Raw genomic sequence first — 9,675 nt, forward strand, 5'->3', positions numbered from 1 at the left:
ATGAGTTGAATTTCTTGAGAAATGTGGAAAATAGAAGTGTAATACAAAATTTTGGAGAATTTGGTTGAATTTCAAATTTGAAGTTTGGAATTTTTGGTAAGTGGGAGGTCGTGGAATAGGCAGGCAAAAGATGAACAGTTGAAAGTTGGAACGGGTTGAAACGGTTAAAAAATGTAGAAGTTAGAGCAAATCTTGAATCCCCATAGAGAATGAATGGGAATTAAAAGAAAAAGCAATTGCGCCAAAATATATTGAAATTTGGAACAAAAGGACAAAAAACGGCTTCAGGAGGTTCACTTTTGGGGTTAAAATGTTGAAACGGGTTCAATCGGAAGAAAAATGCAAAAGTTAGCGACTAATGTAGCTATTTAGGGCAGTTAATGTTGAAATAAGTTCACTTCTGGGTTGATTTGGGTCACTTCCGGTCTATTTGGGTCACTTCCGGTTTGATTAGAGGCACTTCCGGTCTAGCTGAGGTCACTTCCGGTTTATTTGGGGTCACTTCCGGTTTAAAAAGGTCACTTCCGGTTTAAAAAGGTCACTTCCGGTTTGATTTGGGGTCACTTCCGGTTTACCTAAGGTCACTTCCTGTTTACCTAAGGTCACTTCCGGTTCGATTTGGGGCACTTCCGGTTCATTCTAGGGTCATTGGGAGCACTTCAGGGTCAATCCAAGATGGCCGCCACACTGGAAGTGGGGGTCAAGGGTTGAATTTTGTAAGCATAGTGGAAGTGGGGGTGAAGGTGGTGAATATGGTAAGGATGAGGTGACCAAAGTGAATAAAGTTGGAATGGGTTGAATCGGTTGAAAAATGTAGAAATTAGAGTAGAAAAACCAAATTTTGTAGAATTTGGTTGAATTTCAAAATTGAAAATTTGGAAATTTTGGTAAGTGGGAAGGTGTGGAATAGGTAGGCAAAAGATGAACAGTTGAAAGTTGGAATGGGTTGAATCGGTTGAAAAACGTAGAAGTTAGAGTAGAAAAACGAAATTTTGGAGAATTTGGTTGAATTTCAAATTTGAAATTTTGGAATTTTTGGTAGGTGAGAAGTTGTGGAATAGGCAGGCAAAAGATGAACAGTTGAAAGTTGGAATGGGTTGAATCGGTTGAAAAATGTAGAAGTTAGAGTAGAAAAACGTAATTACGAAGAATTTGGTTGAATTTCAAATTTGAAAATTTGGAATTTTTTTGTAAGTGGGAAGTTGTGGAATAGGTAGGCAAAAGATGAACAGTTGGAAGTTGGAACGGGTTGAATCGGTCGAAAAATGTAGAAATTAGAGGTGAAAAACGAAATTTCGTGAAATTTTGTCGGAATTTTTAACGAGAAAACGTGAAATTTTTGAATTTGGGAATTTTGGGAATGTCGAGAATCATTCCGAATGTGGTTTGAATGTGCTGAATGAGGTGAATGTAAAAGGGGAATGACGTAAATGTGAAATGTCGAATCTGCCATTGAGAATGAATGGGGAAAAATTTGTCGTAAATTCGCGAATTTTGCGAAATCGGAAAATTTTCGGAACGAGAAAAATGGAAGCGCTCATCTCGTGAATATTTGGAATACGTCAAAAGTGGAACGGAGTGAATCGGATGAATTATGTGGAAGAAGAAGCGGGACAAAAAAGTGGCGGGAATAAAATAGAAGAATAATAATAATAACTAGAAAATGCAATTTCTGGAGAAATTGCGTGTGAAGGCGAAGACTTTGAATCACTTCTTGGGGAATGATGCCGAATGAAAAGATGAACAGTTGAAAGTTGGAATGGGTTGAATCGGTCAAAAAATGTAGAAATTAGAAGTGAAAAACGGAATTTTGTGAAATTTTGTCGAAATTTTTAACGTGAAAACGTGAAATTTTTGAATTTGGGAATTTTGGGAATGTCGAGAATCATTCCGAATGTGGTTTGAATGTGCTGAATGAGGTGAATTTAAAATGGGAATGACGTAAATGTGAAATGTCGAATCTGCCATTGAGAATGAATGGGGAAAAATTTGTCGTAAATTCGCGAATTTTGCGAAATCGGAAAATTTTCGGAACGAGAAAAATGGAAGCGCTCATCTCGTGAATATTTGGAATACGTCAAAAGTGGAACGGAGTGAATCGGATGAATTATGTGGAAGAAGAAGCGGGACAAAAAAGTGGCGGGAATAAAATAGAAGAACTAGAAAATGCAATTTCTGGAGAAATTGCGTGTGAAGGCGAAGACTTTGAATCACTTCTTGGGGAATGCTGGCGAATTATGCTGAAACGAGTTGAATTACTTGAGAAATGTAGAAAATAGAGGTGAAAAACGGAATTTTGGAGAATTTGGTGGAATTTCAGAATTTTGGAGAATTTGGTTGAGTTTAAAATCTTAAAATGTGGAATTTATGGCAAGTGGAAATTTGGGGAATAGGTAGGAAAAAGATGAAGAGTTGAAAGTTGGAATGAGTTGAATCGGTTGAACAATGTGAAAATTAGAGTAGAAAAACACATTTTTGGAGAATTTGGTTGAATTTCAAATTTCAAAATTTGGAATTTTTTGTAAGGGGAAGTTGTGGAATAGGTAAGCAAAAGATGAAGAGTTGAAAGTTGGAATGGGTTGAATCGGTAGAGAAATGTAGAAATGAGAGTAGAAAAACGAAATTTTGGAGAATTTGGTTGAATTTCAAATTTGGGATTTTTGGTAAGTGGGAAGTTGTGTAATACGTAGGCAAAAGATGAAGAGTTGAAAGTTGGAATGGGTTGAATGGGTTGAAAAATGTACAAATTAGAGTCGAAAAACGAAATTTTGCAGAATTTGGTTGAATTTCAAATTTGGAATTTTTGGTAAGTGGAAAGTTGTGAAATAGGTAAGCAAAAGATGAAAAGTTGAAAGTTGGAATGGATTGAATCGGTTGCACAATGTAAAGATTAGAGTAGAAAAACAAAATGTTTGAGAATTTGGTTGAAATTCAAATTTTTAATTTTTAATTTTTGGTCAGTGGGAAATTGTGGAATAGGTAGGCAAAAGATGAAGAGTTGAAAGTTGGAATGGGTTGAATCGGTTGAACAATGTAGAAATTACAGTAGAAAAACGAAATTTTGGAGATTTTGGTTGAATTTCAAATTTGGAATTTTTGGTAAGTCGGAAGTTGTGGAATAGGTAGGCCAAAGATGAAGAGTTGAAAGTTGGAATGGGTTGAATCGGTTGAACAATGTAGAAATTAGAGTAGAAAAACAAAATGTTGGAGAATTTGGTTGAATTTCAAATATGGAATTTTTGGTAAGTGGGAAGTTGTGGAATAGGTAGGCAAAAGATGAAGAGTTGAAAGTTGGAATGGGTTGAATTGGTTGAACAATGTAGAAATTAGATTAGAAAAACGAAATTTTGGAGAATTTGGTTGAATTTCAAATTTGGAATTTTTGGTAAACGGGAAGTTGTGGAATAGGTAGGCAAAACATGAACAGTTGAAAGTTGGAATGAGTTGAATCGGTTAAAAAATGTAGAAATTAGAGTAGAAAAACAAAAATTTCGAGAATTTGGTTGAATTCCAAATTTGGAATTTTTGGTAAGTCGGAAGTTGTGGAATAGGTAGGCAAAAGATGAAGAGTTGAAAGTTGGAATGGGTTGAATCGGTTGAACAATGTAGAAATTAGAGTAGAAAAACAAAATGTTGGAGAATTTGGTTGAATTTCAAATATGGAATTTTTGGTAAGTGGGAAGTTGTGGAATAGGTAGGCAAAAGATGAAGAGTTGAAAGTTGGAATGGGTTGAATCGGTTGAACAAAGTAGAAATTAGATTAGAAAAACGAAATTTTGGAGAATTTGGTTGAATTTCAAATTTGGAATTTTTGGTAAACGGGAAGTTGTGGAATAGGTAGGCAAAACATGAACAGTTGAAAGTTGGAATGAGTTGAATCGGTTAAAAAATGTAGAAATTAGAGTAGAAAAACAAAATGTTGGAGAATTTGGTTGAATTTCAAATATGGAATTTTTGGTAAGTGGGAAGTTGTGGAATAGGTAGGCACAACATGAACAGTTGAAAGTTGGAATGAGTTGAATCGGTTGAAAAATGTAGAAATTAGAGTAGAAAAACAAAATTTTTGAGAATTTGGTTGAATTCCAAATTTGAAAATTTGGAATTTTTCATAAGTTGGAAGTTGTGGAATAGTTAGAAAAAGATGAACAGTTGAAAGTTGGAATGGGTTGAATCGGTTGAAAAACGTAAAAGTTAGAGTGGAAAAACGAAATTTTGGAGAATTTGGTTGAATTTCAAATTTGGAATTTTTGGTAAGTGGGAAGTTGTGGAATAGGTAGGCAAAAGATGAACAGTTCAAAGTTGGAATGAGTTGAATCGGTTGAACAATGTAGAAAAAAGTGGAATGATGTAAATGTGAAATGTCGAATCTGCCATTAAGAATGAATGGGGAAAAATTTGTCGTAAGTTCGCGAATTTTGCGAAATCGGAAAATTTTCGGAACGAGAAAAATGGAAGCGCTCATCTCGTGAATATTTGGAACACGTCAAAAGTGGAACGGAGTGAATCGGATGAACTATGTGGAAGAAGAAGCGGGACAAAAAAGTGTGGAGAATAAAATAGAAGAATAATAATAATAACTAGAAAATGCAATTTCTGGAGAAATTGCGTGTGAAGGCGAAGACTTTGAATCACTTCTTGGGGAATGATGCCGAATGAAAAGATGAACAGTTGAAAGTTGGAATGGGTTGAATCGGTCAAAAAATGTAGAAATTAGAAGTGAAAAACGGAATTTTGTGAAATTTTGTCGAAATTTTTAACGTGAAAACGTGAAATTTTTGAATTTGGGAATTTTGGGAATGTCGAGAATCATTCCGAATGTGGTTTGAATGTGCTGAATGAGGTGAATTTAAAAGGGGAATGACGTAAATGTGAAATGTCGAATCTGCCATTGAGAATGAATGGGGAAAAATTTGTCGTAAATTCGCGAATTTTGCGAAATCGGAAAATTTTCGGAACGAGAAAAATGGAAGCGCTCATCTCGTGAATATTTGGAATACGTCAAAAGTGGAACGGAGTGAATCGGATGAATTATGTGGAAGAAGAAGCGGGACAAAAAAGTGGCGGGAATAAAATAGAAGAATAATAATAATAATAGAGAATGGTGTAGAATAACATATGTGTGAAGGCCATCGCCTTCACACAATAATAATAATAATAGAGAATGGTGTAGAATAACATATGTGTGAAGGCCATCGCCTTCACACAATAATAATAATAATAGAGAATGGTGTAGAATAACATATGTGTGAAGGCCATCGCCTTCACACAATAATAGAGAATGGTGTAGAATAACATATGTGTGAAGGCCATCGCCTTCACACAATAATAATAATAGAGAATGGTGTAGAATAACATATGTGTGAAGGCCATCGCCTTCACACAATAACTAGAATTTGCAATTCCTGAAGAAATTGCGTGTGAAGGTGAAGAGGTTGAATAAATACTTGGGGAATGTTGCAGAATGATGTTGAAAAGAGTTGAATCGGTTGAAAAATGTAGAAATTACAAGGGAAAAAGGAAATTTGGGAAAATTGGGTGTGAATTTCAAAATTGAAAATTTGGAATTTTGGGTAAGTGGGAAGTTGTGGAATAGGTAGGAAAATGATGAACAGTTGAAAGGTGGAATGGGTTGAATAAGTTGAAAATGTAGAAATTAGAGTAGAAAAACAAAATTGTAGAGAATTTTTGGTAAGTGGGAAGTTGTGGAATAGGAAGGCAAAAGAGGAACAGTTGAAAGTTGGAACGAGTTGAATCGGTTAAAAAATGTAGAAGTTAGAGCAAATCTTGAATCCTAATAGAGAATGAATGGGAATTAAAAGAAAAAAAATTGCACCAAAAGTTTCTGAAATTTGGAACAAAAGGAAAGAAACGGCTTCAGGAGGTTCACTTTTGGGGTTAAAATGTTGAAATGGGTTTAATCGGGCAAAATTTGCAAAAGTTAGCGCAAATGTAGGTATTTAGGGCACTTAATGTTGAAATATGGTCATTTCCGGTTTGATTTGGGTCACTTCCGGTTAGATTAGAGGCACTTCCGGTCCAGCTGAGGTCACTTCCGGTTTATTTGGGGTCACTTCCGGTTGAAAAAGGTCACTTCCGGTTTAAAAAGGTCACTTCCGGTTTGATTTGGGGTCACTTCCGGTTTACCTGAGGTCACTTCCGGTTCATTTGGGGTCACTTCCGGTTTGATTTGGGTCACTTCCGGTCTATTAAGGTCACTTCCGGTTTGATTAGAGGCACTTCCGGTCTATTTAGGTCACTTCCGGTTTGATTAGAGGCACTTCCGGTCTAGCTGAGGTCACTTCCGGTTTATTTGGGGTCACTTCCGGTTTAAAAAGGTCACTTCCGGTTTGATTTGGGGTCACTTCCGGTTTGATTTGGGGTCACTTCCGGTTTACCTGAGGTCACTTCCGGTTCATTCGGGGTCAATTCCGGTTTGATTTGGGGCACTTCCAGTTCATTCCGTGTTCATTGGGGCACTTCAGGGTCAATCCAAGATGGCCGCCACTCTGGAAGTGGGGGTCAAGGGTTGAATTGTGGAAGTGGGGGTGAAGGGGGTGAATATGGTAAGCATAAGGTGAACAAAGTGAATAAAGTTGGAATGGGTTGAATCGGTTGAAAAATGTAGAAATTAGAAGGGAAAAACTAAATTTTGGGAAAATTTGGTGTGAATTTCAAAATTGAAAATTTGGAAATTTTGCTAAGTGGGAAGGTGTGGAATAGGTAGGCAAAAGATGAACAGTTGAAAGTTGGAACGAGTTGAATCGGTGGAAAAATGTAGAAACTAGAAGTGAAAAACTAAATTTTGTGAAATTTTGCAAAATTTTGTGCAAATTTTAAAAGTGAAAACGTGAAATTTTTGAATTTGGCAAGTTTGGGAATGTCCCCAATGTGATTTGAATGTGTTGAAATAAGTGAATTTCAAACTGGAACAACAAAAATGTGAAATGTTGAATCTGCCATTAAGAATGAATGGGGAAAAAAATGCCACAAAATCGTGAATTTTGTGAAAACGGAAAATTTTTCGAACAAAAAAAATGTAAGCAGCCGTGTCATGAATATTTGGAATAAGTGAAAAGTGGAACGGAGTGAATCGGTTGAAGTATGTGGAAGGAGTTAAGCGTCAAAAAAGTGAGCGGAATAAGTAGAATAATAATAATAATAAAGGACAGCAATAACAATAGTGTGAAGGTCTTCACCTTCACACTAATAACTAGAATTTGCAATTCCTGAAGAAATTGCGTGTGAAGGTGAAGAGGTTGAATAAATACTTGGGGAATGTTGCAGAATGATGTTGAAAAGGGTTGAATCGGTTGAAAAATGTAGAAATTACAAGGGAAAAAGGAAATTTGGGAAAATTGGGTGTGAATTTAGAAATTGAAAATTTGGAATTTTGGGTAAGTGGGAAGTTGTGGAATAGGTAGGAAAATGATGAACAGTTGAAAGGTGGAATGGGTTGAATAAGTTGAATGGGTTGAATAAGTTGAAAAAAGTAGAAATTAGAGTAGAAAACCAAAATTGAACAGTTGAAAGTTGGAACGAGTTGAATCGGTTAAAAAATGTAGAAGTTAGAGCAAATCTTGAATCCTAATAAAGAATGAATGGGAATTAAAAGAAAAAAAAATTGCGCCAAAATCTTTTGAAATTTGGAACAAAAGGAAAAAAACGGCTTCAGGAGGTTCACTTTTGGGGTTAAAATGTAGAAACGGGTTTAATCGTTCAAAATTTGCAAAAGTTAGCGCAAATGTAGGTATTTTGGGCACTTAATGTTGAAATATGGTCACTTCCGGTTTGATTTGGGTCACTTCCGGTCTATTTGAGTCACTTCCGGTTTGAATAGAGGCACTTCCGGTCTAGCTGAGGTCACTTCCGGTTTATTTGTGGTCACTTCCGGTTTAAAAAGGTCACTTCCGGTTTAAAAAGGTCACTTCCGGTTTGATTTGGGGTCACTTCCGGTTTACCTGAGGTCACTTCCGGTTCATTTGGGGTCACTTCCGGTCTATTTAGGTCACTTCCGGTTTGATTAGAGGCACTTCCGGTCTATTTAGGTCACTTCCGGTTTGATTAGAGGCACTTCCGGTCTAGCTGAGGTCACTTCCGGTTTATTTGGGGTCACTTCCGGTTTAAAAAGGTCACTTCCGGTTTGATTTGGGGTCACTTCCGGCTTGATTTGGGGTCACTTCCGGTTTACCTGAGGTCACTTCCGGTTCATTTGGGGTCAATTCCGGTTTGATTTGGGGCACTTCCAGTTCATTCCGGGTTCATTGGGGCACTTCAGGGTCAATCCAAGATGGCCGCCACTCTGGAAGTGGGGGTCAAGGGTTGAATTGTGGAAGTGGGGGTGAAGGGGGTGAATATGGTAAGCATAAGGTGAACAAAGTGAATAAAGTTGGAATGGGTTGAATCGGTTGAAAAATGTAGAAATTAGAAGGGAAAAACTAAATTTTGGGAAAATTTGGTGTGAATTTCAAAATTGAAAATTTGGAAATTTTGCTAAGTGGGAAGGTGTGGAATAGGTAGGCAAAAGATGAACAGTTGAAAGTTGGAACGAGTTGAATCGGTGGAAAAATGTAGAAACTAGAAGTGAAAAACTAAATTTTGTGAAATTTTGCAAAATTTTGTGCAAATTTTAAAAGTGAAAACGTGAAATTTTTGAATTTGGCAAGTTTGGGAATGTCCCCAATGTGATTTGAATGTGTTGAAATAAGTGAATTTCAAACTGGAACAACAAAAATGTGAAATGTTGAATCTGCCATTAAGAATGAATGGGGAAAAAAATGCCACAAAATCGTGAATTTTGTGAAAACGGAAAATTTTTCGAACAAAAAAAATGTAAGCAGCCGTGTCATGAATATTTGGAATAAGTGAAAAGTGGAACGGAGTGAATCGGTTGAAGTATGTGGAAGGAGTTAAGCGTCAAAAAAGTGAGCGGAATAAGTAGAATAATAATAATAATAATAATAATAATAATAATAAAGGACAGCAATAACAATAGTGTGAAGGTCTTCACCTTCACACTAACTAGAATTTGCAATTCCTGAAGAAATTGCGTGTGAAGGTGAAGAGGTTGAATAAATACTTGGGGAATGTTGCAGAATGATGTTGAAAAGAGTTGAATCGGTTGAAAAATGTAGAAATTACAAGGGAAAAAGGAAATTTGGGAAAATTGGGTGTGAATTTCAAAATTGAAAATTTGGAATTTTGGGTAAGTGGGAAGTTGTGGAATAGGTAGGAAAATGATGAACAGTTGAAAGGTGGAATGGGTTGAATAAGTTGAAAATGTAGAAATTAGAGTAGAAAAACAAAATAGTAGAGAATTTTTGGTAAGTGGGAAGTTGTGGAATAGGAAGACAAAAGAGGAACAGTTGAAAGTTGGAACGAGTTGAATCGGTTAAAAAATGTAGAAGTTAGAGCAAATCTTGAATCCTAATAGAGAATGAATGGGAATTAAAAGAAAAAAAAATTGCACCAAAAGTTTCTGAAATTTGGAACAAAAGGAAAAAAACGGCTTCAGGAGGTTCACTTTTGGGGTTAAAATGTTGAAATGGGTTTAATCAGGCAAAATTTGCAAAAGTTAGCGCAAATGTAGGTATTTAGGGCACTTAATGTTGAAATATGGTCATTTCCGGTTTGATTTGGGTCACTTCCGGTTTGATTAGAGGCACTTCCGGTCCAGCT

Source organism: Syngnathus scovelli, chromosome 9 (assembly GCF_024217435.2).
Source record: "Syngnathus scovelli strain Florida chromosome 9, RoL_Ssco_1.2, whole genome shotgun sequence".
Classification (NCBI taxonomy): domain Eukaryota; kingdom Metazoa; phylum Chordata; class Actinopteri; order Syngnathiformes; family Syngnathidae; genus Syngnathus; species Syngnathus scovelli.